Source organism: Salmo trutta, chromosome 4 (assembly GCF_901001165.1).
Source record: "Salmo trutta chromosome 4, fSalTru1.1, whole genome shotgun sequence".
Classification (NCBI taxonomy): domain Eukaryota; kingdom Metazoa; phylum Chordata; class Actinopteri; order Salmoniformes; family Salmonidae; genus Salmo; species Salmo trutta.
The window spans coordinates 35,608,527-35,629,601 of record NC_042960.1 but is presented as its reverse complement, the minus strand read 5'-3'; the positions used below and the strand labels follow the sequence as shown (position 1 = coordinate 35,629,601).

Genomic DNA, 21,075 nt, shown 5'->3' with positions numbered 1-21,075 from the left:
TTTCATGAAGCTCCTGATGAACAGTTCTTGTGCTGACGTTGCTTCCAGAGGCAGTTTAGATCTCGGTAGTGAGTGTTGCAACAGAGGACAGATGATTTTTATGCGCTACGCACTTCAGCACTCGGCGGTCCCGTTCTTTGAGATGGTATGGCCTACCATTTTGTGGCTGAACCATTGTTGCTAATAGACATTTCCACTTCACAATAACAGCACCTACAGTTGACCGGTAGAGCTCTTGCAGGGCAGAAATGTGAAAAACTGACTTTTTGCAAAGGTGGTATCCTATGACAGTGCCACGTTGAAAGTCACTGAGCTCTTCAGCAAGGGCATTCTGCTGCCAATGTGTGTCTATGGAGATTACATGGCTGTGTGCTCGATTTTATACACCTATCAGCAACGGGTGTGGCTGAAATAGCCAAATCCACTCATTAGTAGAGGTGTCCACAGACTTTTGTATATATAGTGTATCTGTAATCTGATTACAATATTTTTGCTCGTAACCTAACCGATGACAGTTACTGTTTTTGTTGTAATCCGTTACTCCCCAACCCTGCCTTGCGCAATGGGTCAATAGAATAGTCTCAAACCCAGCCGACTTGACACTGCAGGCAGTCCAAGAAAATAGAAAATGAAAGATTTCAAATAATATTTGGGCCTAGTGGACCCTGGGCCAATGCATCGACGGGGAGGCGTAAGGTCGCTGGGTGGTGGAGGGTTTTTAAAACGTTCATGTTTCCATGGTCAGGCCATTACCTCACTAATATCCACTATCATCTTTCTGTTTGTCTCTGTCTTTCTCTTTCTCTCCTCTCTCTCTCACTCTTTTTCCCAGGGGCGAACTTCGTGACTCGTAAGATCAGCCGTTCTGTGGCGAAGGTTCACCTGGGCCAGCTGGAGAGCATCAGTCTGGGTAACCTGGACTCCAAGAGAGATTGGGACCATGCCAAGGACTACGTAGAGGTAAGACTGGACATATACACACACTGCACTCTGACACACACCCTCACAATCACACACATACAGCATTGTGGGGTTAATGTTTTCCCAGATCATTTGAGACTGAAATATGTGATCTGCATGAAGCCCCTTAATAGCCTGCCAAAGAGAAAACAGAGAGAGAGAGAAAAAACGAGGTTATGAGAGGCGGGAGAGGGCCGCTTGCTGTGAGGCCACAGACGGCACTCCAATTTCCCACCACTCACCCACGTCCCAAAACTCCCTGAAACAGAGCAGCCCTGCCTCCCAAATGGCAACTGATTCCCTATTATGGTGCACTACTTTTGACCAGGGAGCGTAGAGCTGTGGTCAAATGTAGTGCCCTATGTAGTGAATAGTCTGCCATTTGGGATGCAGTCCAGAAGAAAGAGAGATATTAAGGGAATGCCTTGTGGTGCTGTGCAATGCTGTGGATGATGACAGAAATACAGTGTTTGTGTTAATGTAATGGTGCCAGCAGCAAGCTGAGAGATGAAACGAACAGTAAGGGGTCGCCATGTCCGGGAGCAGAACTCGCTGTGTGTGTGTGGTGTGTATGTGTGTGATTTTGTGTGTGTGTGTTGTGAGTGTAAACGATATGTTAGCGCAGCACTTGTGTGTGTGTGTGATAGGTAAGTGTTTGTGTCTCTCTCTTTCTCTCGCTCTCTTTCTCTATGAAGATGAAAGTCTCTGTGTGTTGCCATGTCTGACAGCAAGACTCCTCATGGTGGACCCTGTTATTAATAGGGGGGTGGTGGTGGGAGGGTTGACACTTCGACGGGGGCTAGAAGGGGTAGTGTAACTGGAACTTCAGTGTGGATCACTGCGTCAGGTGTTGGTGTGGTGGATCATACTGTTAAGGTGGGACTGAACCTGTTATGCAGGCCTGGGTGCCATGCTGTTGATGCATTCATAGATCAGTCATATCCAATTCAAACTGCAGAGCTGAGAAGAGAGAACACTGTTTTTTGGTTCCTATCTGACTTCTTTGTTCATTGATGTGATTTTGTTTCTGTGGTAGTGAAATGGCGACGTGGTCTTTAAAGGTAGTGCTTATTCTCTGCTACTTCAGGGGTTTTGCACTTCAGTGTAGTAGAGTCATATAAATAAGAATGAATAGAACGGGCCATTGAAGTCGATGATGGCATAATGGATGGACTGGCGGCCATTGCGAGTGTACACATTGGAGCAAAGCAGGAAGTAAAATTAGGAAGTAAAAGCAGGATGTGTACCCATCAATCTGGGCTATGATTTGTTGAATCAACTCAAATTACATTACAAAAAATATATTCCATTGAATGAGCCACATCAGTTGGCATCATTTCAATAAACATCCTTCATTACCATGGAAATGATTACATCACAATACATGTACCAGGCAGACATTGCGAAGGTAAGAGGTTCCAAGCCTGTGCTATATTAAGTGATAATGCCAGAGAAGCCGGTGTTTGGAGGATATGTTGGCATGGGTGTTGTCGGCTTTGAGGGCATTATCACTTTTATACAACGGGTTACCAACATATTCAAATAATGATTGAGATATTTCCTAAAAAAATATATTTTGATGAATTTATTAAAACTATTTCATCCTCCCTCAAGATATAATCCTGACACAAATCTAGGGTTGTTACCCAAATCGGCTGGTCATTCATTCTATTGGTTCGGTTGCCAGAGACGCAACCCAGTTGTTCAGTCTTTTTGTTCTGTATCTATGGACGTGACCCAGTCATCCGTTCTAAATGTTCCTCTGCCATACTTGCTGGCAACGTTCTTATCCCTTGCTTGCTAACTAGCCAACTACAGCTAACTTACAGTCATGTCAAACAGTGCAACCAGAATAACAGGAAAGTAGCTGCATTTGCATTTGTTTGAGCTGTTTTCTAGTGAAATTTATTTGGATACATCCATAACAATGAGCTAATGAGGCGTGATTTCGCATGGCATAGAAAATGTGCTCCCTCGCCAGGACACTGTTGTTCAGAGGAGCTAGCCAACAACACAGCTAACACAATCACCTCAAACTGAAGCTGGAAAGACTGTAAACTAGCTGCACTTCGTTTAGTTTGACCTTATATATATATATCCATGAAAATGATGCCAGCTGATTCATGCTTTCGACTGGGTGAGAAATGCTGCTTGCCTGTCTGTTTCGTTCAGATTCCCTACACGTTCCTTACTATGGGACAGCTGGCAATCAAATTTGAATATTGAAACAATGTTGCAAATGTTGAAGAAACAGACTGTCATGGTTCCACCTGTCACCAGAGGGCGGCAGAGACTGTCCTAGAGACATTAACGACACTCAGGTGTGTCCTATTTACTCATTATGATTTCCCTGTTAAAAGAGGTGTGTTTTCTGTTGTCCTTTGCAGAAGCTAAAATTGTTTACCGTATGTGGTCGGTTCCTGACTTTTCGAGACTTAGTGTTAGTTGTTTTTCAAGTGTACTGTGATCCTGCGGCTACCATTTCTCAGTAAAGTATTATGTTTATCCATAACCACTGATTCCTCGTCTGGTCTCTTCTCTGCACCTGGGTCCAATCTCACCATGTCACAGCAAGCTTCAGCCTCAACATGGACCCAGCAGAGATCTCCCAGATCCAGAATGCTATAACCCAACAAGGAGCAAATCAAATCAAAGTTTATTTGTCACGTGCGCCGAATATAACAGGTGTAGACCTTATAGCTCTAACCAATAGTGCAAAAAAGGTATTAGGTGAACAATAGGTAAGTAAAGAAATAAAAACAACAGTGAAAAACAGTAGCAAGGCTATAAAAGTAGTGAGACTACATGCAGACACCGGTTAGTCAGACTGATTGAGGTAGTATGTACATGTAGATATGGTTAAAGTGACTATGCATATATGATGAACAGAGAATAGCAGTAGCGTAAAGAGGGGTTGGCGGGTGGTGGGTGGCGGGACACAATGCAGATAGCCCAGTTAGTAAATTTGTGGGAGCACAGGTTGGCGTGCCAATTGAGGTAGTTTGTACATATGTACACAAATGTATAGTTAAAGTGACTGTGCACATATTGTTCTTGCTGCTGGGGCAGCAGCAAGAACAACTCACTCAAATATCAGAAACCCTCCAGGCACTTACCGATTCCATCCAACCACGTCCCAACCTTAACCTTTCTAGGGCCGGCGGGACGAAATCGTCCCACCTACGTAACAGCCAGTTGAATCCTGTGGCGCGATTTTCAAATACCTATTTAAAGACAAGACTCTCGTTAATCTAACCACACTGTCCGATTTCAAAAAGGCTTTACAACGAAAGCAAAACATTAGATTATGTCAGCAGAGTACCCAGCCAGAAATAATCAGACACCCATTTTTCAAGCTAGCATATAATGTCACAAAAACCCAGAAGACAGCTAAATGCAGCACTAACCTTTGATGATCTTCATCAGATGACACACCTAGGACATTATGTTATACAATACATGCATGTTTTGTTCAATCAAGTTCATATTTATATCAAAAACCAGCTTTTTTACATTAGCATGTGACGTTCAGAACTAGCATACCCCCCGCAAACCTCCGGTGATTTTACTAAATTACTCACGATAAACGTTCACAAAAAGCATAACAATTAATTTAAGAATTATAGATACAGAACTCCTCTATGCACTCGATATGTCCGATTTTAAAATAGCTTTTCGGTGAAAGCACATTTTGCAATATTCTAAGTAGATAGCCCGGCATCACAGGGCTAGCTATTTAGACACCCAGCAAGTTTAGCCTTCACCAAACTCCGATTTACTATTAAAAAAGTTTGATTACCTTTCCTGTTCTTCGTCAGAATGCACTCCCAGGACTTCTACTTCAATAACAAATGTTGGTCTGGTCCAAAATAATCCATAGTTATGTTCCAACAGCGGCGTTTTGTTCGTGCGTTCAAGACACTATCCCAATGGTAAATAACGGTCATGCGCACAGCGCATTTCGTGACAGAAGATTTCTAAATATTTCATTACCGTACTTCGAAGCATGTCAACCGCTGTTTAAAATCAATTTCGTAAAAAAGCGATAATATTCCGACCGGGAATCTGCAATTAGGTAAACAGCCGAAAGAAAATACAGCACGGGGTCGACTCGGGCACGCGCCTAATTCCTTTGTCCTCTGATCGGCCACTTGGCAAAGGCGATAATGTGTTTCAGCCAGAGGCTGCCTTGATATCGTTCAGCTTTTTCCCGGGCTCTGAGAGCCTATGGGAGCCGTGGGAAGTGTCACGTTACAGCTAAGATCCTCACTCTTCAATAAACAGAGACAAGAAGAACGACTCCTTGTCAGACAGGCCACTTCCTGCATGAAATCTTCTGAGGTTTTTGCCTGCCATATGAGTACTGTTATACTCACAGACACCATTCAAACCGTTTTAGAAACTTTAGGGTGTTTTCTATCCAAAGCCAATAATTATATGCATATTCTAGTTTCTGGGCAGGAGTAATAATCTGATTAAATCGGGTACGTTTTTTATCCGGCCGTGAAAATACTGCCCCCTATCCATAACAGGTTAACATTTTTTTGGTTACTACATGATTCCATATGTGTTATTTCATAGTTTTGATGTCTTCACTATTATCCTACACTGTAGAACATAGTCAAAATAAAGAAAAACCCTGGAATGAGTACTGTAGCTGTTCTAAAACTTTTGACCGGTAGTGTATTAGGGTGAGGCACATGGGATACTAACAGTTTACAACACATTTTATCAGACGCTCTTATCCAGAGCGACTTACAGTATTGAGTTCATACATTTTCATTCATACTGGTCCCCCGTGGGAATCGAACCCACAACCATGGCTATACCAACTGAGCCACACGGGACCACACAACATATACTTAGTATTACTTTCTTAGCTACAGTATACATATCTCCCTGGCATATTACATCATGTATACAGCACCATACAATACATTTTTGGACTCACCTTGTTGTGCTTTGCTCACGTGAACAGGAAGGTCATTTGTGGGCATATTTTGTCATTAAACTTTGACATTAAAGTCTGGCATTCTCTGGATATATGGTTCCTTTAAGACAACTGGGAACTAAGAAAAAAATAAGGTTGAATCATGACATTATTGATCTTCAGGTCGGAGCTCTAGAAAGAGGCCCCACAGCGTATTTTCCCTGTCCGATCTTGTTTTTTTCGAGTTCCCAGTTGTCTTGAACTCACTAAAGTCTGAGATTTCCCAGTTCCAAGTTTCCAGTTGTTTTGCAAGCAGCAGAAGTCATGCTGGATTGACAGCATGGCCAATGTTAATCCATTTAAGCTTGGAAAAGAGATCCTTAAACCCAGACTTGGACCATACATCCACTCGACTGAATAGTAGGCTAGTGATTGCGTTTCAATGCTTGCAGTTAGCCACTGATTCCTTTCAAACCAGTCATTGTTGAATTTGCGACTTGTTGTGTAATGTTTATGTGCAACGGCCGATGAGCACCGATATGTTTTATCTATCATTTCTGTTCGTAATTTATCTTCATTTGACAAGGATTGAAAAGGATTTGCCAGTAGATTGTCGACTTGATTCATAATGATGACATGATCAGTCCAATCAAAATTACTGTGATATGTGATTTGACGTCATTTTATCTTGAGCCTTCTTGGACGGCACTTCTAATGGAGCTCTATAGCAGCACCCAAGGGGCTTCAATTTTTGAGCTCTCCCTGTAGATTTTGCTGTTATGTATTGTCCCTATGAGTGACAGAACACTGAGCCAATCACAGCGCAACTAGAGAACATTACCAACCCCTACGCTCTGAATTTTCCGCTGGCTGCCCCACCACCACAGAAAGCACTGTGCTAAGCTGAAAAACCTGCATTTTGGAGCTGCCTTACTCAAGAAAGCCAAAAAGAGACCATGTTTGTATGCGGCTTTATTAACTCAATGATTTTTCTTTTTTTTTTGCAAACTGATATGTGACACGTATTAATGACAAAATAACATGCAAAATCGGCAACCATTTTTAAAAAATTTACCTCTACAGGATCGGTGGGTGCCCTGCGGGACGGTTGAGCTAACATAGGCTAATGTGATTAGCATGAGGTTGTAAGTAACAAGACCATTTCCCTAGAAATAGACATATCTGATATTGGCAGAAAGCTTAAATTCTTGTTAATCTAACTGCACTGTGCAATTTACAGTAGCTTTCACAGTAAAATAATACCATGCTATTGTTTGAGGAGAGTGCACAATTATGAACTTGGAAATGTATTAATAAACCAATTAGGCACATTTGGGCAGTCTCGATACAACATTTTGAACAGAAATGCAATGGTTCATTGGATCAGTCTAAAACTTTGCACATACACTGCTTCCATCTAGTGGCCAAAATCTAATTTGCGCTTGGGCTGGAATAATACATTATGTCCTTTCTCTTGCAAAAAGTATTTTTTTCTTTGTATTATCTTTTACCAGATCTAATGTGTTGTATTCTCCTACATTAATTTAACATTTCCACAAACGTCAAAGTATTTCCTTTCAAATGGTATCAAGAATATGCATATTCTTGCTTCAGGTCCTGAGCTACAGGCAGTTAGATTTGGGTATGTCATTTTAGATGAAAATTGAAAAATAGGGGCAGGTCCTTAAGAGGTACAGTTTGGATATCATTGCATAAGTGTTAGACCAAAGTTGAGGACGCAACAGTTCACCTGACACAAGACTGAATCCAAACATTACACTGTTGATTTTCTGTGCATTTTAAATGTACTGTATTGTTCGCCGCATTTGTTGATGAGAAAATCTGAAAATAATCTGGATACATTCAGTAACATGATAAGAATATTCCTAGAAAATGTGGAGTAGGTGCAACATAAGACAACACAAATTACCAGGGTTTCAGTGAGAGGACTAACTGGTGTCTCCAAGTGGCCAAACACCTCTCCAGAGTGTGCACAGTTATTTTCACTGCTCTTTTATGACTTAATAAAATATGAGTAAGGTGCTTTTTGAGCTCTCCTAGTTGTGCTGTTGAGGAACTAGGGCAAGCAAACTTGTATTTGTTTGGTTTGGCACACAACCCTGCCTCCCCGCCATCACACATTTACTGTTGTTGTTTACTCAATCCAAAAACGATCCATTATAAATCGTGGTCTGGGTCAGGTGGGCATCATTGAAAGCTTGTTCTATTGCCAACATGACAAGCTAAGTTATAAAATACGATCTAACAGTGTTAGGCTTTCCCAAAGAAACTCAGAGAAAGATCATCATTTTGGTGTGCATAGAAAGGAGTCATGAAGTGCATTAAGGTGCATGTTCTGCTGCTGCGAATTTTCTTCACAATAGACAAACATAGGCTCATTCTGTTTAGAACAACCCAGGGTATGACGCCATGTCATCTTGTAACTGTAAATCAAACATAATGATCATAAATGTTGACATTGTATGTGACATGAGTTTTATGATATGGAAATGCGTAGCGTACATTTCGACTCACTGGTGTTTGGCTTGCTTGTATGACATCGAAGCAGTATTTATTATAATCCTCAACGTCTCATCTTTCAAAATACATTGAGTCCTCTTAATTTACAGCATTTCCCTCACTCAGACGACAAAACATTTGTAAAAGTTGCCCGATTAAAGGGAGGGATGGGGGCAACTTCTTGTCGCGTGCATACTCAAGTTCAGAACGGGTGTCAGTCAGGAGCCATACAGCGCTGTGAAGCGCAGTTCCAGAGCTCTGATGTCATTTACATCATGTTACTGTACAGCCACTGCGTTCCAATTTAGACGCATCAGTGCCCAAAGCTGCCATGTTCAACACGTGTATGGGTATGAATGTAAAGGGTTAATTGAACAGTATATTACAATCAGAATGGAGAAAGCCCCATTAAAATCCCTTAGAATTGATGTGTTGCCACCCATGAATTACTCATAAAGTCTATTTAGAATTTGTGTTATTCAAAAACATAAAATACCGTTAAATATGAGCTATCCTGGAAACTCATTGACTGGTTCTGATTGAATTGGTGTAATCAGTCTAGCATTTGCATGTCTAGGGTGAAACTACTCATTGTATGTCTGTGTGTGCAGGTGTTTGTGAGTGTGTGTGTGTACACCCTCCCGCCTGTCAGGGATACCCTGGGTTGAGACACTCCAGGTTTCCTGTGGGAACGACGGCATTCCGGGTCTGGTGAATCACGCACCTCCACACTATGCAGCTCCGGTTTCGACAAGGCAGATTTCGGTAAGTCAAACGGAACAGAAGCTCCTTTTTCCTCCCTCTCTCACTGTTTCTCAGAGTCACTAAGAAGACACATAAAAATGACATAGTAATGCCGTATGTCCCTTTTTAGTAATTTTTCATTCAGCTGGCGTCACCAGTGCGTTACCATGGAAAAGTCCAACAACAGGCAATGTGTAAACAGAACCATGTTTTTCCACCGTGGGCATCTCTCTCTCTCTCTCTCTCTCTCTCTCTCTCTCTCTCTCTCTCTCTCTCTCTCTCTCTCTCTCTCCATCCAAGAGGAACAGGGAAATTGCCTCTAATAGTGTGTGGATGCATTTGGGGTGGCATAAGGGGCGTGCAGTGTGTCTGCACTAACAACGTCTGAAGCCCTGTGGTCGGGCGTCGGCTCACCAGCCATATCCAGTGTCTTACACACACACACAGACACACACAGCCCTGAATGGAGCGTTTATGTGATTATGGGATGGATCTATGACTGGCCTCTTTTGTGTGGCTGGCTTTTTTGCTAAAACGGTGAATAAAATCATTCAGAGCCTATCAAACCTAATCTGCCTTCAGTTTTAATCTGATTTAGAATAAAAATACGGAGAACAGGTCTGAGAAGTGAAACATAAGTAAGTTTGAAGATGTATTTATATTGGTTCTTGTAAATGTACAGGAACACACAAACGCTCACAGGAAAGGAAAATGCACGCTAGCATGGACACACACACACACACACACACACACACACACACCAAATCACATCCCCACACACAGGAACACATATATTGATCTGATCTGAGAGCAGCAGAGGAGGAAGGTGGTGTCTGCTATCTTTACCCTACCCTGGCCTATATATTTACCCCTCACTCTGTCATGAGTGTCTCTCTCTCTTAGTTGGCCTGGGGGTGTAGGGTTTACCAGGGTACAGCACACGTTATCCTCCAGCTGTTTGGATGTCTATGCCCATTTCTCCTCTCTGCCACTCCTCTTCCCACCACCCCCCATCCTCTGGCTGTAGGGAGAGCCACATCCTGTGCGTAGAACATTCTGGCCCGACCTGAGTGGTTTGGCCCTCTCTCTACCATGGGCTTCAGGCTCTGCCCCGCTTCGCTGCCTCCACAGAATGTCTCTCTCTTCTGGATCTGTCTCTCTGCATCTGCTTCACTTAATGTCTCACTCTCCTGTCTGACTCACTCTGTTTCTGTGTGTCTCTCTGCGTCTCTCCTCTTGTCTCACTCTCCTGTCTCACTCTATTTCTTTGTGTGTCTATAGTTCTCACTCTGTCTCTCGCCTTGTCTCACTACGTCTCTGGCAGACTTTGACAATCTCCAGGACTACAGTACCATTTGCAATTTGTTCTCCTGGCTCACGCTCACTTCCCTATCATAGTGCCCTTATTTGGCTAGCACCCAGTCACCCGTGGGTTCCCTCTAAAATCTGCTTGCTGGTGCGTTCTTCTCACTGACTCTAGCAGGCGATCTGCTCCTATTGCTGCTGCTGTTGTTGTGGGCTAGAGGGGTGAAACTAGCCTGGTCCCAGATATGTTTGTGCTGTCTTGCCAACACCTATGGTCACTGTAATGCCAAATGACCAAAGGAGTTGGCTACACAGCACAAACAGATCTGGGACCAGGCTAGTACGGAACTGTAGCTAGATGAGTGTATCCTAGCCTACCTCTTGCCCCCACCCCTCCCTCAAACTCCCTCCCACCACCAGTAAAGAGAAAAAAGTGTTGTTTCCAGAACAGTTACAACACCTCACTCTTTTTTGTCATTTGTTTAATGTTTGTTTTCAACACATAATGGCCTGTTAAATTGGGCCTTTTGATGTTTACTCATGTGTTGGAGTGGGTCTGGCAGAACCTGGCAGTGCGTGTCTGTGTGGCAGTAATGTGTGTGTGTAGCATTGAGTTCAGGCGTCGTGGAGGTGACAGCCCAGCCCTCTCTGTCTGTGTCATTTTTCACATGTATTTTTCTTGTCTTTTTTTTTCCTGAGCAGCTGCCTCTCTGTGCAGTAATGGTTACAGATGAGGCTAATTAGCCAATCACAGCGCACATCAGACACAATCACAGATGATTGATGAGGGCAGCTGGCCATTCATCACATGTTTTTGGCTGGGGGGGTGACAGTGGGGGCAGGGCCAGCAGCGTAGACAGGGTAAGGTACAGTAACCCCTGTTCCGTTCCAGCGGGAGTCATGCCAAACCCAGATAATACTAGACCCTCAGTGGAGACCCATGGTGGGGGAGAGGAGAATTGCAGCTCAGGGTTATTTCCACACCGATCTCGACAAACCATTTCTGTATGGACCTCGCTTTGTACACGGGGGCATTGTAATGCTGAAACAGGAAAGGGCCTTCCCCAAACTGTTGCAACAAAGTTGGCATGCTGTAGCGTTAAGATTTCCCTTCACTTGAACTAAAGGGCCTAGCCCGAACCATGGAAAAACAGCCACAGACCATTGTTCCTCCTCCACCAAACTTTACAGTTGGCCCTATGAATTGGGGCAGGTAGCGTTCTCCTGGAATCCGCCAATCCTAGATTTGTCCATCGGAATGCCAGATAATGAATTGTGATTCATCACTCCAGAAAATTTGTTTCCACTGCTCCAGAGTCCAATGGCGGTGAGCTTTACAGAATTGTGCAAGTTGACCTTAGGCTTGTGTGCTGCTGCTCGGCCATGGAAACTCATTTCATGAAGCTCCCAACGAGCAGTTCTTGTGCTAATGTTGCTTCCAGAGGAAATTTGGAACTAGTGAGTGTTGCAATCGAGGACAGGCGTTGTTTCTCCTAGACGTTTCCACTTCAAAATAACGCCATTTACAGTTGACTGGGGCAGCTCGAGTAGGGCAGAAATTTGACGAACTGACTTGTTGGAAAGGTGGTATCCTATGACGGTGCCAGGTTGAAAGTCACTGCACTCTTCAGTCAGGTCATTCTACTGCCAATGTTTGTCTATGGAGATTGCATGGCTGTGTGCTCAACTTCATTTTCGTGTCAGAAACGGGTGTGGCTGAAATAGCCGAATCCACTAATTTGAAGGGGTGTCCACATACTTTTGTATATATAGTGTAGCATGTGTTTAGTCAGGAGGTACATGAGTGCCTGTGTTTAAAGCAGTCATTGACTTTACTGCAGTGATTCGGGGTGCTCAATAATTACCTTCACTTTGACTATAACACTTTTATAAACACAGCTGGACTGGTAAAGAGGAGATAGGGGCATATAGGGCAAAAGCTAATCAGTGTTCATGACATAATTTCATCTCTAAGGAGAGTGCGTGTGTGTGATTACCTAAGATTACCTACAGATGGGGTCAGTTTGAGGAGGAGGGTGTTCAAGGAGCTTCGCTTACTGCTCATGCTCTCTTGACATCCCACGCAAGCAGGGTAAATAAATGCCAGCAGCTGTGTGTGAGCGTGTGTCTGTGCATATGTGCATGAGGTGTGTGTGTTAGGGGTGTTAATTGCAGGTGAAACTTAACCCGTGCACTGAGCAGCAGCTTATTGAAGCAGCTTCTGCCCCCCTGAGGGTAATACAAACACACGCTGAACCCCCCACCCCAACGCCCTACCCTCAACCAGCCCCTAACTGACCTGAAGCAGGAGGTACTATGGGGCTTACCCACAGAGCCAACCAATACCATCCATCACACACACACAAACTCGCACACGCACACGCACGCACACACACACACACCACCTCCTTATGTAAAAGTTCAAATCAATGCATAAAAAAGCGTAATCAGATGAGACATGTTTCAGCAGCTCAGTCGTTAAATTTCTAACGGATGAGTTAACACAATGAATCTCCTTTGTTTTGTTCTTTGATTTATCTGTTATTTATCTCTCAGAATTTGATTAGTTTGGAGAAGTTGAATTATGTTACTGCAGCTCCAGAGCCAAGAGCTGGGGTTCTAGTTTTTCAGAGCCTGAGGTGGGGTTCTCGTGTTTCAGAGCCTGAGGTGGCTCAGAGCTGGAGGGATTGGGACATCAAGATAAGCAAATAATGTGTTTTTCAGTATTGTTCAGTTTTTTTCTCAACTTTATCATGTACTGTATAACTGGCTTTGTGTTTCTGGAATTCTCTTTACATCAAATCAGGGGGAAGAGGCGTTGTTGTGTCCTGTTTGGTGTGTTTGGACCATGATAGGTCTGGACAGCGAGGAACTTGGAGCTCTCGACGAACTACACTACAGCCCCGTCGATTTGAATGGGGGTGTGGTCAGCCCTCCATTTTCTGTAGTCCACGATCAGCTTCTTTGTCTTGCTGACGTTGAGGAGGTGGTTGTTGTCCTGGTACCACAATTCCAGGTCTCTGACCTCCTCCCTAGAGGCTGTCTCATCGTCGTAGGTGATCAGGCCTACCACTGTTGTGTCGTCTGCAAACTTAATGATGGTGTTGAAGTCATGCGTGGCCACGTAGTCGTGAGTGAACATGGAGTACAGGAGGGGACTAAGCACACACCCCTGAGGAGGCCCCCATGTTGAGGGTCATTGGGGCGGATGTGTTGTTGCCTACCCTCACCACCTAGGGGCAGCCCATCAGAAAATACAGTATCCAGTTGCAGGGGGAGTTGTACAGTTCTTCAGGTCCAATTGATAGGATAGACTCGGACAGAGCTCGTCCAGTTTGTTCTCCAGTGATTGTGTGTTCGCCAGTAGAATGTAGGATGGAGGCGGTTTATCAACTTGCTGACGTAGTCGCGTCACGTATCCCGCACGCTGACCTCTATAGCGTCGCCTCTATCTTTTTTGAGTGTCGGGGATTTGGGCCTGGTCTGGGATGAGCAGTATGTCCTTCGCTGCCAAATCATTAAAGCTGTTCTGAGGTCCGTGTATGTCAGCTTTGCATGAGCAACCCCTTGGGGTGTTGTGTTGGAGGGTGACCTGTCACAGGACCACACATGTGGGACACGGAAACTTCACATTCAGACTAGAACCCCCAGCTCCCACTCTTCAACCCCATACCCTTACCACAACACTATCAGAGAGTGTTGGGTCTGAGTTGGCATCTGTATGCATTATATTATTCAATAGTATTACATGTTTATTACATATATCAAATCAAATCAAACTTTATTTGTGACATGCGCCGAATACAACAAGTGTAGACCTTACTGTGAAATGCTTACTTACAAGCCCTTAACCAACAGTGCAGTTCAAGAAGAGTTAAGAAAATATTTACCAAATAAACGAAAGTAAAAAATAAATATAAAGTAACACAATAACATAACAATAACGAGTCTATATACATAGTACCGGGTACCGGTACCGATTCAGTGTGCGGGGGTACAGGTTAGAGGTCATTTGTACATGTAGATAGGAGTGAAGTGACAATGCATAGATAATAAACAGCAGGGTGTACAAAACAAATAGAGAGGGTGGGGGAGGGGGCGGTGGTCAATGTAATAGTCCAGGTGGCATTTGATTAATTGTACAGCAGTCTTATGGCTTGGGGATAGAAGCTGTTAAGGAGCCTTTTGGTCCTAGACTTGGCGCTCCGGTACCACTTGCCGTATGGTAGTTGAGAAAACTGTCTATGACTTGGGCGACTGGAGTCTCTGACAATTTTATGGGCTTTCCTCTGACACCGCTTGTTATATAGGTCCTGGATTGCAGGAGGCTTGGCCCCAGTGATGTACTGGGCCGTACGCACTACCCTCTGTAGCGCCTTACGGTCAGATGCCGAGCAGTTGCCATACCAGGCGGTGATGCAACCAATCAGGATGCTCTCGATGGTGCAGCTGTATAACTTTTTGAGGATCTGGGGACCCATGCCAAATCTTTTCAGTCTCCTGAGGGGGAAAAGGTTTTGTTGTGCCCTCTTCACCACTATCTTGGTGTGTTTGGACCATGATAGATCGTTGGTGATGTGGACACCAAGGAACTTGAAACTCTCGACCGCTCCACTACAACCCCGTTGATGTTAATGGGGGCCTGTTCGGCCCGCCTTTTCCCATAGTCCATGGTCAGCTTCTTTGTCTTGCTCACATTGAGGGAGAGGTTGTTGTCCTGACCTCCTCCCTAGAGGCTGTCTCATCATTGTCTGTGATCAGGCCTACCGCTGTTGTGTCATCAGCAAACTTAATGATGGTGTTAGAGTCGAGTTTGGCCACGCAGTCGTGGGTGAACAGGGAGTACAGGAGGGGACTAAGTGCACACCCCTGAGGGGCCCCAGTGTTGAGGATCAGTGTGGCAGTAGTGTTGTTGCTTACCCTTACCACCTGGGGGCGGCCCGTCAGAAGTCCAGGATGCAGTTGCGGAGGGAGGTGTTTAGTCCCAGAGTCCTTAGCTTAGTTATGAGCTTTGAGGGTACTATGGTGTTGAACGCTGAGCTGTAGTCAATGAACAGCATTCTCACGTAGGTATTCCTTTTGTCCAGGTGGGAAAGGGCAGTGTGGAGTGCGATTGTGATTGCGTCATCTGTGTATCTGTTGGGGCGGTATCTGAATTGGAGTGGGTCTAGGGTATCCGGAAGGATGCTGTTGATGTGGCCATCACCAGCCTTTCAAACCACTTCATGGCTACCGACGTGAGTGCTACGGGGCGGTAATCATTTAGGCAGGTTACCTTCGCTTCCTTGGGCACAGGGACTATGGTGGTCTGCTTGAAACATGTAGGTATTACAGACTCAGTCAGGGAGAGGTTGAAAATGTCAGTGAAGACACTTGCCAGTTGGTCTGCGCATGCTTTGAGTACACGTCCTGGTAATTCATCTGGGCCATTGACTTTGTGAATGCTGACCTGTTTAAAGGTCTTGCTCACATCGGCTACTGAGAGCGTTATCACACAGTCATCCAGAACAGCTGGTGCTCTCGTGCATGCTTCAGTGTTGCTTGCCTCGAAGCGAGCATAAAAGGTATTTAGCTCATCTGGTAGGCTCACATCACTGGGCAGCTCGCGTCTGGGTTTCCCTTTGTAGTCCATAATAGTTTTCAAGCCCTGCCACATCCAACGAGCATCAGAGCCAGTGTAGTAGGATTCAATCTTAATCCTGTATTGATGCTTTGCTTGTTTGATGGTTCGTCTGAGGGCATAGTGGGATTTCTTATAGGCGTCCGGATTAGTGTCCCGCTCTTTGAAAGTGGCAGCTCTAGCCTTTAGCTCGATGCAGATGTTGCCTGTAATCCATGGCTTCTGGTTGGGGTATGTACGTACAGTCACTGTGGGGAAGACATCGTCGATGTACTTATTGGTGAAGCCAATGACTGAGGTGGTATAGTCCTGAATGCCATTAGATGAATACCGGAACAAATTCCAGTCTGTGCTAGCAAAGCAGTCCTGTAGCCTAGCATCCGCATTATCTGACCACATCCGTATTGAGCGAGTCTTTGGTACTTTAATTTAGTTTTTGCTTGTAAGCAGGAATCAGGAGGATAGAATTATGGTCAGATTTGCCAAATGGAGGGTGGGGGAAAGCTTTGTATGCATCTCTGTGTGTGGAGTAAAGGTTGTCTAGAGTTGCTTTTCCTCTGGTTGCACAAAAATATGGTAAAACTGATTTAAGTTTGTCTGCATTAAAGTCCCCGGGCACTAGAAGCGCCAACTCTGGATGAACATATTCTTGTTTGCTTATGGCCTCATAGAGTTGGTTGAGTGCAGTCTCAGTGCCAGCATCGGTCTGTGGTGGTAAATAGACGGCTCCGAATAATATAACTGAAAACTCTCTTGGTAGATAGTGTGATCTACAGCTTATCATAAGATACTCTACCTCAGGCGAGCAATACCTCGAGACTTCTTTAATATTAGACATCGCGCTCCAGCCGTTATTGACAAAAAGACACACCCCTCATCTTACCAGACGTAGTTTCTCTGTTCTGCCAGTGCATTGAAAATCCCTCCAGCTCTATATTATCCGTGTCGTTGTTCAGCCACGACTCGGTGAAACATAAGATATTACAGCTCTTAATGTCTCGTTGGTAGGATAATCATAATCGTAGGTCATCCATTTATTCTTCCAATGATTGTATGTTAGCAAGTAGAATTGATGGCAGTGGGAGTTTACTCGCTAGCCTACGGATTCTCAAAAGGCACCCCGATCTGCGTCCTTTTTTCCTCCATCTTTTCTTCACACAAATGACGGGGATCTGTGCCTGTTCCCGGGAGAGCAGTATATCTTTCTCGTCGAACTCGTTAAAGGAAAAAGCTTCTTCCAGTTCGTGGTAAGTAATCCCAGTTCCAATGTCCAGAAGTTATTTTCGGTCATAAAATACGGTAGCAGCAACATTATCTACAAAATAAGTTAAAAACGAAGTTACAAACAACGCAAAAAAACAAACTAAATAACACAATTGGTTACGGGCATGTAAAATGTCAGCCATCCTCTTCGGCGCCATGTATGGTGTTTATTGGGAGTCAATTAAACCTACAGTGGGGGGAAAAAGTATTTGATCCCCTGCTGATTTTGTACGTTTGTACATTAAGGTCCTGGAGTGGCCTAGCCAGTCTCCAGACCTTATTCCCATAGAAAATCTGTGGAGGGAGCTGAAGGTTCGAGTTGCCAAACGTCAGCCTCGAAACCTTAATGACTTGGAGAAGATCTGCAAAGAGGAGTGGGACAAAATCCCTCCTGAGATGTGTGCAAACCTGGTGGCCAACTACAAGAAACGTCTGACCTCTGTGATTGCCAACAAGGGTTTTGCCACCAAGTACTAAGTCATGTTTTGCAGAGGGGTCAAATACTTATTTCCCTCATTAAAATGCAAATCATTTTATAACATTTTTGACAATGCATTTTTTCTGGATTTATTTGTTGTTATTCTGTCTCTCACTGTTCAAATAAACCTACCATTAAAATTATAGACTGATCATTTCTTTGTAAGTGGGCAAACGTAAAAATCAGCAGGGGATCAAATACTTTTTTCCCTCACTGTAGTTTACTATTTTAACCATTTATCCACACAAAAATAGATACTGAGCCTGGTCCAAAGAAGCATTATAAAGAGATTTATTGAAGAAACACAGCACATAAATCTGATAAAGACCTGTCAGAAGAAGAGAGAGGGAGGGAGAGAGTTGGAGGAGAGCAGGACAGGACAGAGAGATGAGTGAGAGGGAGGGAGAGAGTAGGAGGAGAGCAGGACAGCACAGAGAGATGAGTGAGAGGGAGTGAGGAAAGGTGAGAGGGAGGGAGAGAGTAGGAGGAGAGCAGGACAGGACAGAGAGATGAGTGAGAGGGAGGGAGAGAGTAGGAGGAGAGCAGGACAGGACAGAGAGATGAGTGAGAGGGAGGGAGAGAGTAGGAGGAGAGCAGGACAGGACAGAGAGATGAGTGAGAGGGAGGGAGAGAGTTGGAGGAGAGCAGGACAGCACAGAGAGATGAGTGAGAGGGAGTGAGGAAAGGTGAGAGGGAGGGAGAGATGAGTGGGAGATATGATATGTGTGAGTTAGGGGGTGAAGAGGTGTCAGGTGAAATATGATTCTCAGGGAGGGTTGCACTCTTGTCCCCCCTCTGGGACTCTTTGACTTGGCCCAGCCCTTATTGACTCTCTGATTATAAAAATGTAGTTAAGTGTGTGACTGTACAAACAGCTTAGAATGGGGGGGTCACGGGGGTTCAGATGAGCTAGCCCGGCAACACAGTTGAGATGATATGGTGGTTAATGAATGAGGCATTCTAATTCGGAGCTGTGTGTCATTTAAGACCGATAAAGAAAGACAGAAAAGACAGATAAAAGGAGGAAGAGGATAAAGAGAGAGCGCAGATGATACTTTTCTCTTTCTCTCTCCATCTTTCTCTCCCTCTCTATCTCTCGCTCTGTCTCTCTCTCTCCCCCTTGTCTGATTGATTAGTACCAGTGATGGTGGGATGGGCAGATGAGTGTTCGGATTCTCTCCCCATGGTGTATTTCACCCTAGTTGTCGTGGCAGTAATTGTGTGTCGTTGGGTTACTGGGCTGGCTGTGTGTCTGTCTCAACAAGATCACGTGGTTTTATGAACTTGACTTCAGATTCTGACATTTATCCACGTTTCACCAAACGTCAAATATAAAAGTTACTCTAAAGGTCAAATTTTGAAGTGTTTTTGATACCCTCGGTTCTTCCTCCTACTCCGCATCGTTCAGTTTCTCCAAATGTCAAATTTCGAAGTTGCTCCAAACGTCAATTTTCGAAGTTAAGGTGTTGGATAGGGTTAAAACATTAAGTTTAGGCATTCATTCCGAATGGTTAAGTTAAGACTTAATGTTTGGGAGAGGGTTTAAACAAGATCATGTAAAACGACTGTCTACCACTGGGATTGAACACGTAACCTTCGTCTGTTTTGTCTGCCAGAGTGGCTGCAGCTTTACAGTCAGAAACCTGACTCTGGATGTGTCCTTAGTTCTGGAGAATTAGACTCTCTCACACACACACACTGACTCTCCGTAAATGTACAGTATGAGATAATCTCCCTGTATGAATATATCTCCTTAACTCCCCTTGTCTCCCTCTCGCTCGCTCTCTGCATCTCTCTCTCTCTCTCCATCTCTCTTTCTCTTTGCATATCTCTGTCTCTCTGTCTGTGTCTGTAGTTTGGCAGTTAAGTGCTGTGCGATTGGCTGTGGGACTGGGAGCTCTCATGTAATTGGCTGGAAATCTGATAACGTCTGATTGGGTGTCAGAGGTTAATGGCTGCTGACTGGGGGAGGTGAGGGAGTAGCAGGCAGTTTCACGGAAGTATGGCTTGTTGTGGCGTGCGTGTGTGGGGGTACGTACGTGCATGTGCGCGGGATTGTTGTAGTTTTATGCATATTTTACTGGTATTTTATGGTTTCTCTGTTTCTCTTTCCTCTGGAAAGTATGTGTTTCATCCTCCTCAATGTCAGTTATTGTCCCAGTGGTCAGTCTCTCTATGCGGCAGTGTCTGGCTTGTCATTCTGAATATAATATAATATATCATTCACAATGTCCATGTAAAAAGCTGCTGGCCATGTATTTCACCTTCTGTTCTAATGGGAACCAATGGGAATGTGCTGTGAATAGAGGCTCTCTCTCTCCTGTCCTGGTGGATATGATATGATATGGAGGGGATTCAGCTATGCTAACAAACACACATGACATCCCACTGAACTTTGAACTGGAATACTAGTACATAGGATGGTTGTGTGTGGTTGAGAGAGAGTGTGTGTGTGTGTGTGTACACGTTCCTGCATGAGTTTGTGTGTGTGTTTGTGTGTGTGTGTGTCCTCACACTGGCAGCTGGCTGTCTCTCAGACTGACAGGTCTAAGCTCTTCCCTGCTGTGTTGAGGATGAAAGCAGATGCTGCCGTTTTTTCTCCTGCTCTCACTGTTTTTCTCTCCCTCTTCTCTTCTCTACACTGTGTAACTTGAATCCTCAGCTTTCAAATTGACCTAGCAGGGAATTCTTCCCCCACAGTCATACACTGAGCACCATTCCCAACAGACAGATAGACAGACAGCCAGACAGAGACCAGAAACTGCAGTTACCTCTCAGAGAGTGAACTAACTTTTGCTTTGCCTTGTTTATTCATTGAGAATATAATATGTTTTCTGATTACTTTTATTAAGCTATGTATTATGATGGGTAAATATTGACACCCTGTTCAGTTTGGGATGGGCAGGTTGTAGGTCTGTGGGTTGGGTTTGGGAGGAAGGGCATTTTAGTGCAGTTCTCTGTGTCTTGTGGTTCAGCTGAGCTATAATGTTGTTTTGTTTTCGGGGTGAAAAGATTCCACACAGAGTGAATCCTAGGGTTACCTCCCACCTGGACAGAGAGGAGTGGGAGATGGGAGTGGGGGAATGGGGGAGGGGTGAAGGGAGGTGTGTGAACTGTGGTCCCATGGAGACTCTGGTAGATGGATGGATGGATGGTTGGGATAGTATGGGTGGGGGAACACAGAGGGATGTAAAGAGGGTTTGGGTCTCACACTGTGGGCTTAACAGGATGGAGCAGAGGGGTCTGAAGGCTGAT

At 44.5% G+C, this 21,075-nt stretch overlaps 1 pseudogene; it reads left to right on the top strand.

The window, feature by feature from the left end:
* Positions 1 to 21,075, top strand: part of LOC115193017 (GDP-mannose 4,6 dehydratase-like) — a 177,148-nt pseudogene that overhangs the window by 46,669 nt on the left and 109,404 nt on the right.